The sequence below is a fragment of the Lactuca saligna genome, chromosome 9 (assembly GCF_052625555.1).
Source record: "Lactuca saligna cultivar CGN05327 chromosome 9, ASM5262555v1, whole genome shotgun sequence".
NCBI classification, from domain to species: Eukaryota; Viridiplantae; Streptophyta; class Magnoliopsida; order Asterales; family Asteraceae; genus Lactuca; species Lactuca saligna.
In genome coordinates this window covers 42,629,841-42,638,370 of record NC_136425.1, presented here as the reverse complement: position 1 = coordinate 42,638,370, position 8,530 = coordinate 42,629,841, and positions in this window count along the sequence as shown.

The window sequence follows — 8,530 nt, the reverse complement described above, 5'->3', positions numbered from 1 at the left end:
CGAGTCCCAGTGAATCTTCAAGCTACTCGCCGAGTCTGCTCGTCCGACTCGGCGAGTCCATGCCATGCAGTCGATCAAACTGCTTCCTGAAATACCTATGGTCCTGAAATACACAATCATGGGACTTCTGGACCTCTAAACATCCTATTACTGGGGTATAAACGTTTGGGTAACAACATAATAATCCATCTAATCACCAAATGGGTTTCATAAACCCTAGATCCGTGTACACATCAAAATAACAGGAATGATCCGAAGTATTACCTGAAAACGTACTCTCTGTGTCCCCAAACCTCAGAACTCGATCCCCTTGATCTTCCTTTGGCCAAAACCCTTCCTCTTCTTGCCTAACAAATTCCTTCAAGGTCACTAATGGCCTTCAAGCTTGCTCTAGATGCCACAGTCGCTTAAGGTTCTTCTCAATCGGCCAAAAGACGAACAATGACGGCCTAAAAGGCGTTATATACGATCCAAAACCAAACGGCTAGGGTTCCTGCTGAACAGCGTCGACTCGCCGAGTCCCTATCTGGACTCGTCGAGTCCAGTCGCGAACCCGCGACTAGATCTGCGATCCTACTCGGCGAGTCAGGCTCCAACTCGCCGAGTCCCCCCTTTAAAACACCCCAAAATGTGATTTAACAATACTTTGAGATTTCGGGCTGTTACAGTTCCGATTCCATGCAACCCAAATGGACCATGTCGAGTCGGGTCAAGTACATACGAATTATAGTTATGGACTTAGGCATTAATCCAACAAATTGATCATCATAGTAGCCAAATGAGATTTTTGTGATGTCTTATATGTGTGTGAGACAACAGAGGGAATTTCTAATCTGGTGCGATCGTTGATGTGTGTGTGTGTGTGACAACAGGAAGAATCAGTGATGTTTATAGGAAATATGTTATCGTGATTTGTGATGCATTGGGCAATTGTGATATGAGGTAGTAAGTAACAAGGGCAATATTGTCCATTTAAAATGTGTTTTTAATTATAATGATTTACGATTATGAAAAAGAATTATAAATCATTAAAAAGTATCAAAAAATCGATTTGGGTATATATGATATTGAAAAACATTAAGAAGGGCAAACACGATATTAAGAATTTAGATCTGACAAATACAATATTTAGATGTTTAGTAAGGGCATATACGAAATTTCGCCTTTATTTTACTTCAAAAATATCAAATATATATTTGTAATTATGTATTTTATGTAATCTGATCTTTAGTTAATCCTTTCCTTTCATTCCATAAAAAAAATCGATAACACGTTTTTTCCCTTCTAATCTAACCTAATTCTCTTATTTTATTCATTGAAAAAACTCGACATCATAGTGATAGTGACTTATGTACATACATAAAGAATTCCTCACCTGCTACAAAAAGCAAAAACATCACAAGGAATGTTCTCTTCATTCTCATTTCTGTGAATTAAATCAAATAACCAATTTGTCGGGGATGTTCAATTGTGGGTCTAAATATTATTGGTTCTGAATTTCTTGACATTATATAGACAAATGTTAGCTCACACAGTCCTTTAAATTTTAAGAAAATGAATATTCATGATTTTTCAAAATAAGTAATCATTACTTTTATATTTACAACAAATTAATTAAAGATGTTCACATTTACAATTTAAACCTTATAGAACTATGATATACATCAAACCATATAAAAATATAATCTTTGTTTTTTTATACATTAGTATATCCTAGATAAAGAAGATTCAAGTTGCAGAATTCGAAGAGTTCATATTAATCATTACATTTTGTTTTTCAATTGATATTGCATTTTGACATTATTTCTATACATTTTATCGATTTGCACATTTGGACGTGTAAACATTTGTTCACCATCACTTAGACAAACACATTGATGATTTTTACAAACATGAGACCCAAACATTCCACAACGATGAAAGCAATCTATAAAACTGTTACATTCTGGTGGAACCGAATTTTGAGAACACGAAGTCACGTCCTTCAAACCTAAGACATAAATTAAAAAAGGTAGATGTTAATTAATATGATATATATATATATATATATATATATATATATATATATATATATATATATATATAGTTTCAGGTTCATTTGAGACCATTCTAATTTTGTGAGACCGTGAGACCAAATCTAAAAATAATTTTAAAATGCAAAATAAATGGAAAAATCCAAAAAATCTTTTTTTAAATATTATTTTCGGAACTTGAATTAACTAAAAAAAATTAAAAAAAAAATTTTAAAAATTTTAAAAAAATCCCGTTTTTTTTTTTTTTGAAAAATACGTGGAATATTCTAAATAGAATATTACACTGACATATTCTAAAAAATAATTTTAAAATGCAAAATAAATGGAAAAATCTAAAAATTCTTTTTTTAAATATTATTTTCGGAACTTGAATTAACTAAAAAAAATAAATAAAAATAAAAAAAAATTCTTTTTTTTTTTTAAAAAATACGTGAAATATTCTAAATAGAATATTACACAGTATATATTTTAAAAATAATTTTAAAATTCAAAATAAATGGAAAAATCAAAAAATTCTTTGTTTAAATATTATTTTCGGAACTTGAATTAACTAAAAAAATTAAAAAAAAAAATGCGGCTTACGGTCTCACAAAATTAGGCCGTCTCACATGAACCTAACCCTATATATATATATATATATATATATATATATATATATATATATATATATATATATATATATATATATATATATATATATATATATATTTAAAAACAATTACTATGTTTTGCTGAATTTTAAGAAGTACAAAACCTTATGCAATATATATAATGAATTTATGCAGCTTTTGAACCGATCTTTTATTCCCTACTCAGTAGCATGAGATCCGGGAAAAATCATTCAATTCTGGCATGCTTTTCCTTATATCAAGCGTTGTTCCACTCCGTACCACCATTTACCCTTGCTCTCTCTAAAAAACCTTGACTTAAATTTCTCACTGTAAACCCTTTCTTTCTCTGCGAAACCCCAAAGATCCGCAACCCCTAGCCAGATAGGAAAGGTTATCGGCTATTCTTGCTCAACGACGACCTTCAATCACCCCTGCTAGATCTAAACTGAGTGTACAGGCAAGGTTGTAAAAAACGCTCAACGTTACCTAGTCGGTGAATTGGGGTCAATGGATTAATCGGTTAGGCGGAGATTAATCGGGGGATTAATCGGGTACCATTAAATGCTAATTTATTGAATTTTAAAAAATTAAATATGACTAATATCATATCAAAGTTCGTAAATACCAATAATATGATAACATAATAGGTTAATATGATCAATACAACACTAATCATGCCTCAAATAGTTTCCGTTGAGATAAAACTTCTTCAAATTGTTAAAATTTCATCGTTTTCGAATGTTTCACTTATTATGTATGCAGGGATTAATCGCTAGGCGTCCTCTAATCGGTCGAGTAGTGCCTAGGGATTAATCGGAGATTAATCGAGACCTAATCGGGATTTTTACACCAGTGATACCAGGCAGTACCTTTACAACTACCAACCCCCGACACCACCGTCATAACCACCACTGATTCTCCTTTCTCTGATATCTTTCTCTATGTATCTCATTGTACAAATCTTACTAAAAACCTCAATCATCTTCTTAAGCCATCACCACTAACCCTAGGATCGATTGTCTATCTGATGTTAGTATAACCTCATGACGAAGATCATGTCCCTCTCACAGCCAGCCACTCTCCATAACCAGTTTGAACGTACGACATCCCCCCAAGTACTTTCATATTTGTTAACCCCATTCAATCTCTTTGCTTCATCTCTTTCGTTCACAAAACCTTGCAGCACCACTCACCCTTTCACTCTTTCTACACACCACCTAAACGTGACCACCATAACCACCGTCGCTCACCGTTGTCGCCCCTTCTCCCTCTCACAATACAACTATGCCACCACTGTTATTCATTTTTTTTATACCACCACCATCGCTCTCCCCATTTACGGCCATGGCCATTGAAGACACCCACCATCAAAACATGCTTTTCCTTCACCTACCATTCTTTTTCTCCCTGTTAAATAACTATATTCACTCTTCATCATGTTTCTCTATCTCCCTACGTTTTCAGAGGAAGAGGTAATCGAGTCTATTAGATTATCTTTCACAAATTTTAGGCAATCTGATTCTTGGTTCATTTTGGGCAATTCGTTGAAAGCCTACTACTTTCGGGTCTTCATCTTGTATTTGGTATTATTGAAATTGACCTCGATCACATATACATAACGCAGGATGATAGGAGGTTTGTTATTCCTTACACATCTACAAAAATTGAACTAAATTTTTTGATTATGTTCACTATGGCAGATCTGATAAAAGGCCTAAGAAAAGTCATGGTGAAGTACATATTGAGAGCCTTACATATATGATACTACGACGTAGATGAGGCCAATAAAACATCATCCTGCATGTATAGGCACCGAGTCTTATATATACCAATTTGGTGACCAATAAGCAAATCATGCTTTAGATATGCTCAAGGTTTTGAAAGGGAAATGTATCCCTATTAAAATTTTCAAAATTCCATCACACAGTGCTGGAAAGGATAAAATAGGTATTGTATATGTTTCAAGGTGATGTAAGTTAGAATCTCTATTCAGGGATGTGAGGAGTTGCAAGTTGTAGATGGAACCATCTTTTGATGTTGAGCTCAGGTAAGATATCTATGGAAGTTCGATTCATGTTTTAAAACCTAAATTTATTTTGTTCAAAAAAATGTTTTTTTTTTTTTTTTTACTTTTTGTTATTCTAATAACCAAATAACATGTTTGAAGGTTACAACAGGTAATCCTCATGTTGATTTTCCATTTTCTTACTGATGTATCTGAGAGTTCGAGGAGGTTGCTATGTATTGATGATACTTTCAAGAAAATGAAGAGATTAATCAAGATTCGGGAATATAAAGAAAACCCATCAATCAAACTCACTAATCTCGCCTAAAATACATGTTATTTTTTCCTCTTGGTTTCTAAAATCTTTGTTTTCTGCATTATAGAATTAAATTGTGCACTCAACCTTCTGATATTGAGCTCTTCTTCCCATTCTATTTGATGCCAAATCATTGGCTCCCCGAGCATAACCAGATTAGTGCAATTTCTCATGTATGAAAACTTTCTAGAAAGTATGGGATGCAAATATCCTAACATTGGTGACTTTCGATGTATTTGTATGTTTGAATCTTTATTTTAGGGAGGTTTTTGCATAGAAAACTATACAAAACAATAGCCTCATATGTTTGAATGTGTTTTTTGGTTGAAGGGTGTATTTTAGGAGAAAACATACTTATTGGTAATATTATTGTTTTGATTAGTCAGATGTGGAAGAAAACTACTTGGATTTAGGATTATTTCCACAATCTTTGTATCTATATTTTTTATTGTATTTGTATTTTCTCTTATTTCTGGATCCGAATGTATGAGTGGTTAATTTCATTTCGCATAGTTGTTCTGTTGGGTTTCAATTTAAAGATAGGGTTCCTCATGTTGTGCACACATCAATGATCTTTGGTTGTTGACCATGTATGTCCCCTACCCTTAATTAGGTGTAGGTTAGTGTTGTGGTTTCTATGGAACCTGTAAATGGAGAAGGAAGAGCACAAACACGAGAAGGAGACTTATTCAAGTTGGAAGATCTTTTTGTTCCTCTTTTTCTCCTCACTTTCTCACATCACCACCACGCCAAAAGAAACTCTATTATAGATCAAAGGTAAAGTATTCTATTATTCGCAGCAATTTCAGGAAGGCTTGTGTAATTGACTACATCCTTCTTATATTGACTTTTGTTGTTTGAGTGATAGATTTATTGCCTGAATTAAAGGTAAAAGGAGGTTATGATATGAATTAATGACGATGCAATTGTCACCATTCTTCTTAGATCATCTATAACGATAATGGTCTTTGGTTATTTGTCGATGGTTTTTATGGTTTCTTATTTGTATTTTCAGATTCAAACTTTGTCTATAAGGTTATTATTGGCCAAGTTCTTTAATGTAGTATCTTTCTTGTATGACTTGAAGATTTCTATGATGATTATATATTTGTCCCAATTTTGGTTAAGAGTATGTTGTTAATCATAGTGCCTTTTGATATCTTTTTTCCAGATCCATGTGTGTGTTAAATTTTGGTTAAGAGTATGTTGTTACTCATTTGTAGGTATATAAGAAAAGGGCTTATACCATGAAAGGGGTAAGGTATATTACCATTGTAGTATTTTCCCCCTTTTATCATTCAAAATACATAGTACAATCTTGATAATGTATGGGAGAAGAGCGAGCATAGTTACTTTTGAGTCCATTAGGCATATTTCCATCACCTTTAATGTCAAGTATATTCTATTTACATCAAAATTTATGTATTTTCTACTTTTAGTATTCAAAATTTGTTTTATAGTACACATAATGATCCTATTCGGTGAATTTAATGGAACCCATGGTATTGTTTGTAGTGATATCAAGTATGTCCCTCAGTTCATGGTGGCTCATTTGCCCCTGTTCATACTAGCTATTTATTATTCTAGATGTTCATCATTTGGGTCGACAAATAGTCTTTGAGCAGCTTTTTACATTATTCGGTGTAATACAAAAAATGAAGCATCTGAGTTCAAATGGATTGGACTCAAGTTTAAGAGGTTGCTCAAGTTTCAAAAAATTTGGTTCTTATTTGCTAAAGTTTTATCAACCTCTTAAAGTACAATGCTACACATGGTTTGCTACTCTAGAGTACAATGTTATTTCTGTCTATATGTTTTGGTCATGTGGTTTGTTGTTTATTTTTGTAGTGTTTCTTTGTATCTTTATGTAAGACTTTGGTTTCATCAAACACTTTTTACTTTTTTTTAATTATTGTTCCCAGCTTATGATCGTATATTTGTACATTGATTTCATGTTTTTATGTACTTTTGGATAATGATGTTTTTTCTTATGTATAAAAATACCATTCAAACACAAAGCAGTTTAACTCCTATAATAGGTTAGTTTCTCAAAGTATATGGTCCTATTTTGTAAAAAACTGGAAGCAAAATGCTATTGTAACTGCATATATTTTCAATTTTTATTGCCTTAAAAAGAATCATGATGCAAGAAATGAGTTGCTACTTAAATAACATGTTTTTGGTGATTTAATATTTTTCAATACACCTTTTCATTCTTGACCATCTTTTGCTTTTGTCATTATTTAATTTAGTAAAATGTGACAAACTTCTATTGTAATGTTATTTTATTAGGTGTTCTTCAGGTATTTCTTAGAATTTAGGATACCAAATTATTCTAATAATTACTTTAAGTATATTGAATGAAGTTTATAATTCTATAGAAAAAGATTTTGATGCAAGTGGCATGCATATTTTTGTTTTTTTAATCGGTTAAAATGTTAGCATTTTATAATATGAAATTATTCTACATAGAAAAATAGAAAATTATATATTTTAGAATATTTAAATATACCATTGATAAATAAATTAAAAATCATCAATAGTTATACTAAAATACATATAACAACTACATTAAAACTTATATCCTACAAACAAAATACTATTTTTCAAAAATCATACTTAAATAAACAATCAAGAATTGAAAAACTTAAGGATTACAAAGTGTGCTCACCATATGCTCTTTAGAATATAATATGTTTTCAAAAATACCAGTGACTAAAATTGTTAAAAAAAGTCACTGATTACCCTAAACTGCCAAAATGCTGCAAAGAACTACTTCACACCTAAAGAAAAGTATCACCGCATTAAAACTATCTGCCGAAACAAACTATTTGCACTCATCGCTTGGCACAGGTAAACAGAAAGTGTATATATATATATATATATATATATATATATATATATATATATATATATATATATATATATATATATATATATATATCGAGAACCCTTATGAGATTGCCCAACATACCTTAGATTTGCATTAAATTGCTTACATGCTAATTCCAATACAAGTGTTGTTTCATAGCATACATAAGTATCCTCTTCTTGAATTTTAAAATTACAAAAAATGAAAGTGAAAAAGAGAATGGAAGGCAAAAAAAATTCCCATCGTGTTCTCGGGTTTTTAAGAAATGAAAAGAAACAATTTTGTTTTCTTTCCTTCATGATCAATGCAAAATTAGATGGATAATTTTGATTGGGTAGGGGGTAGTATTCCTTTCCTTTTATTCCATAAAAAGCATTGGGAACACGTTTTCCCTTCTAATCTCACCTAATCCTCTTATTTTATTCATTAAAAAAATTCAAGACCATAGTGAATGTGACTTATGTACATATAGAGAGAATTGCTCAGCTGCTACAAAAAGCAAAAAGATCACAAGGAATGTTCTCTTCATTCTCGATTTTGTATGAATTAAGTCAAATAATCAATGTGTCAGGGACGTGCAGTTACGTATCTATATATAATTAGTTCACAATTTCTTGTCATTATATAGACAAATGTTAACACAAACGATCCTTTAACTTTTAAGAAAGCGAATATTAATGAATTTTCAAATTA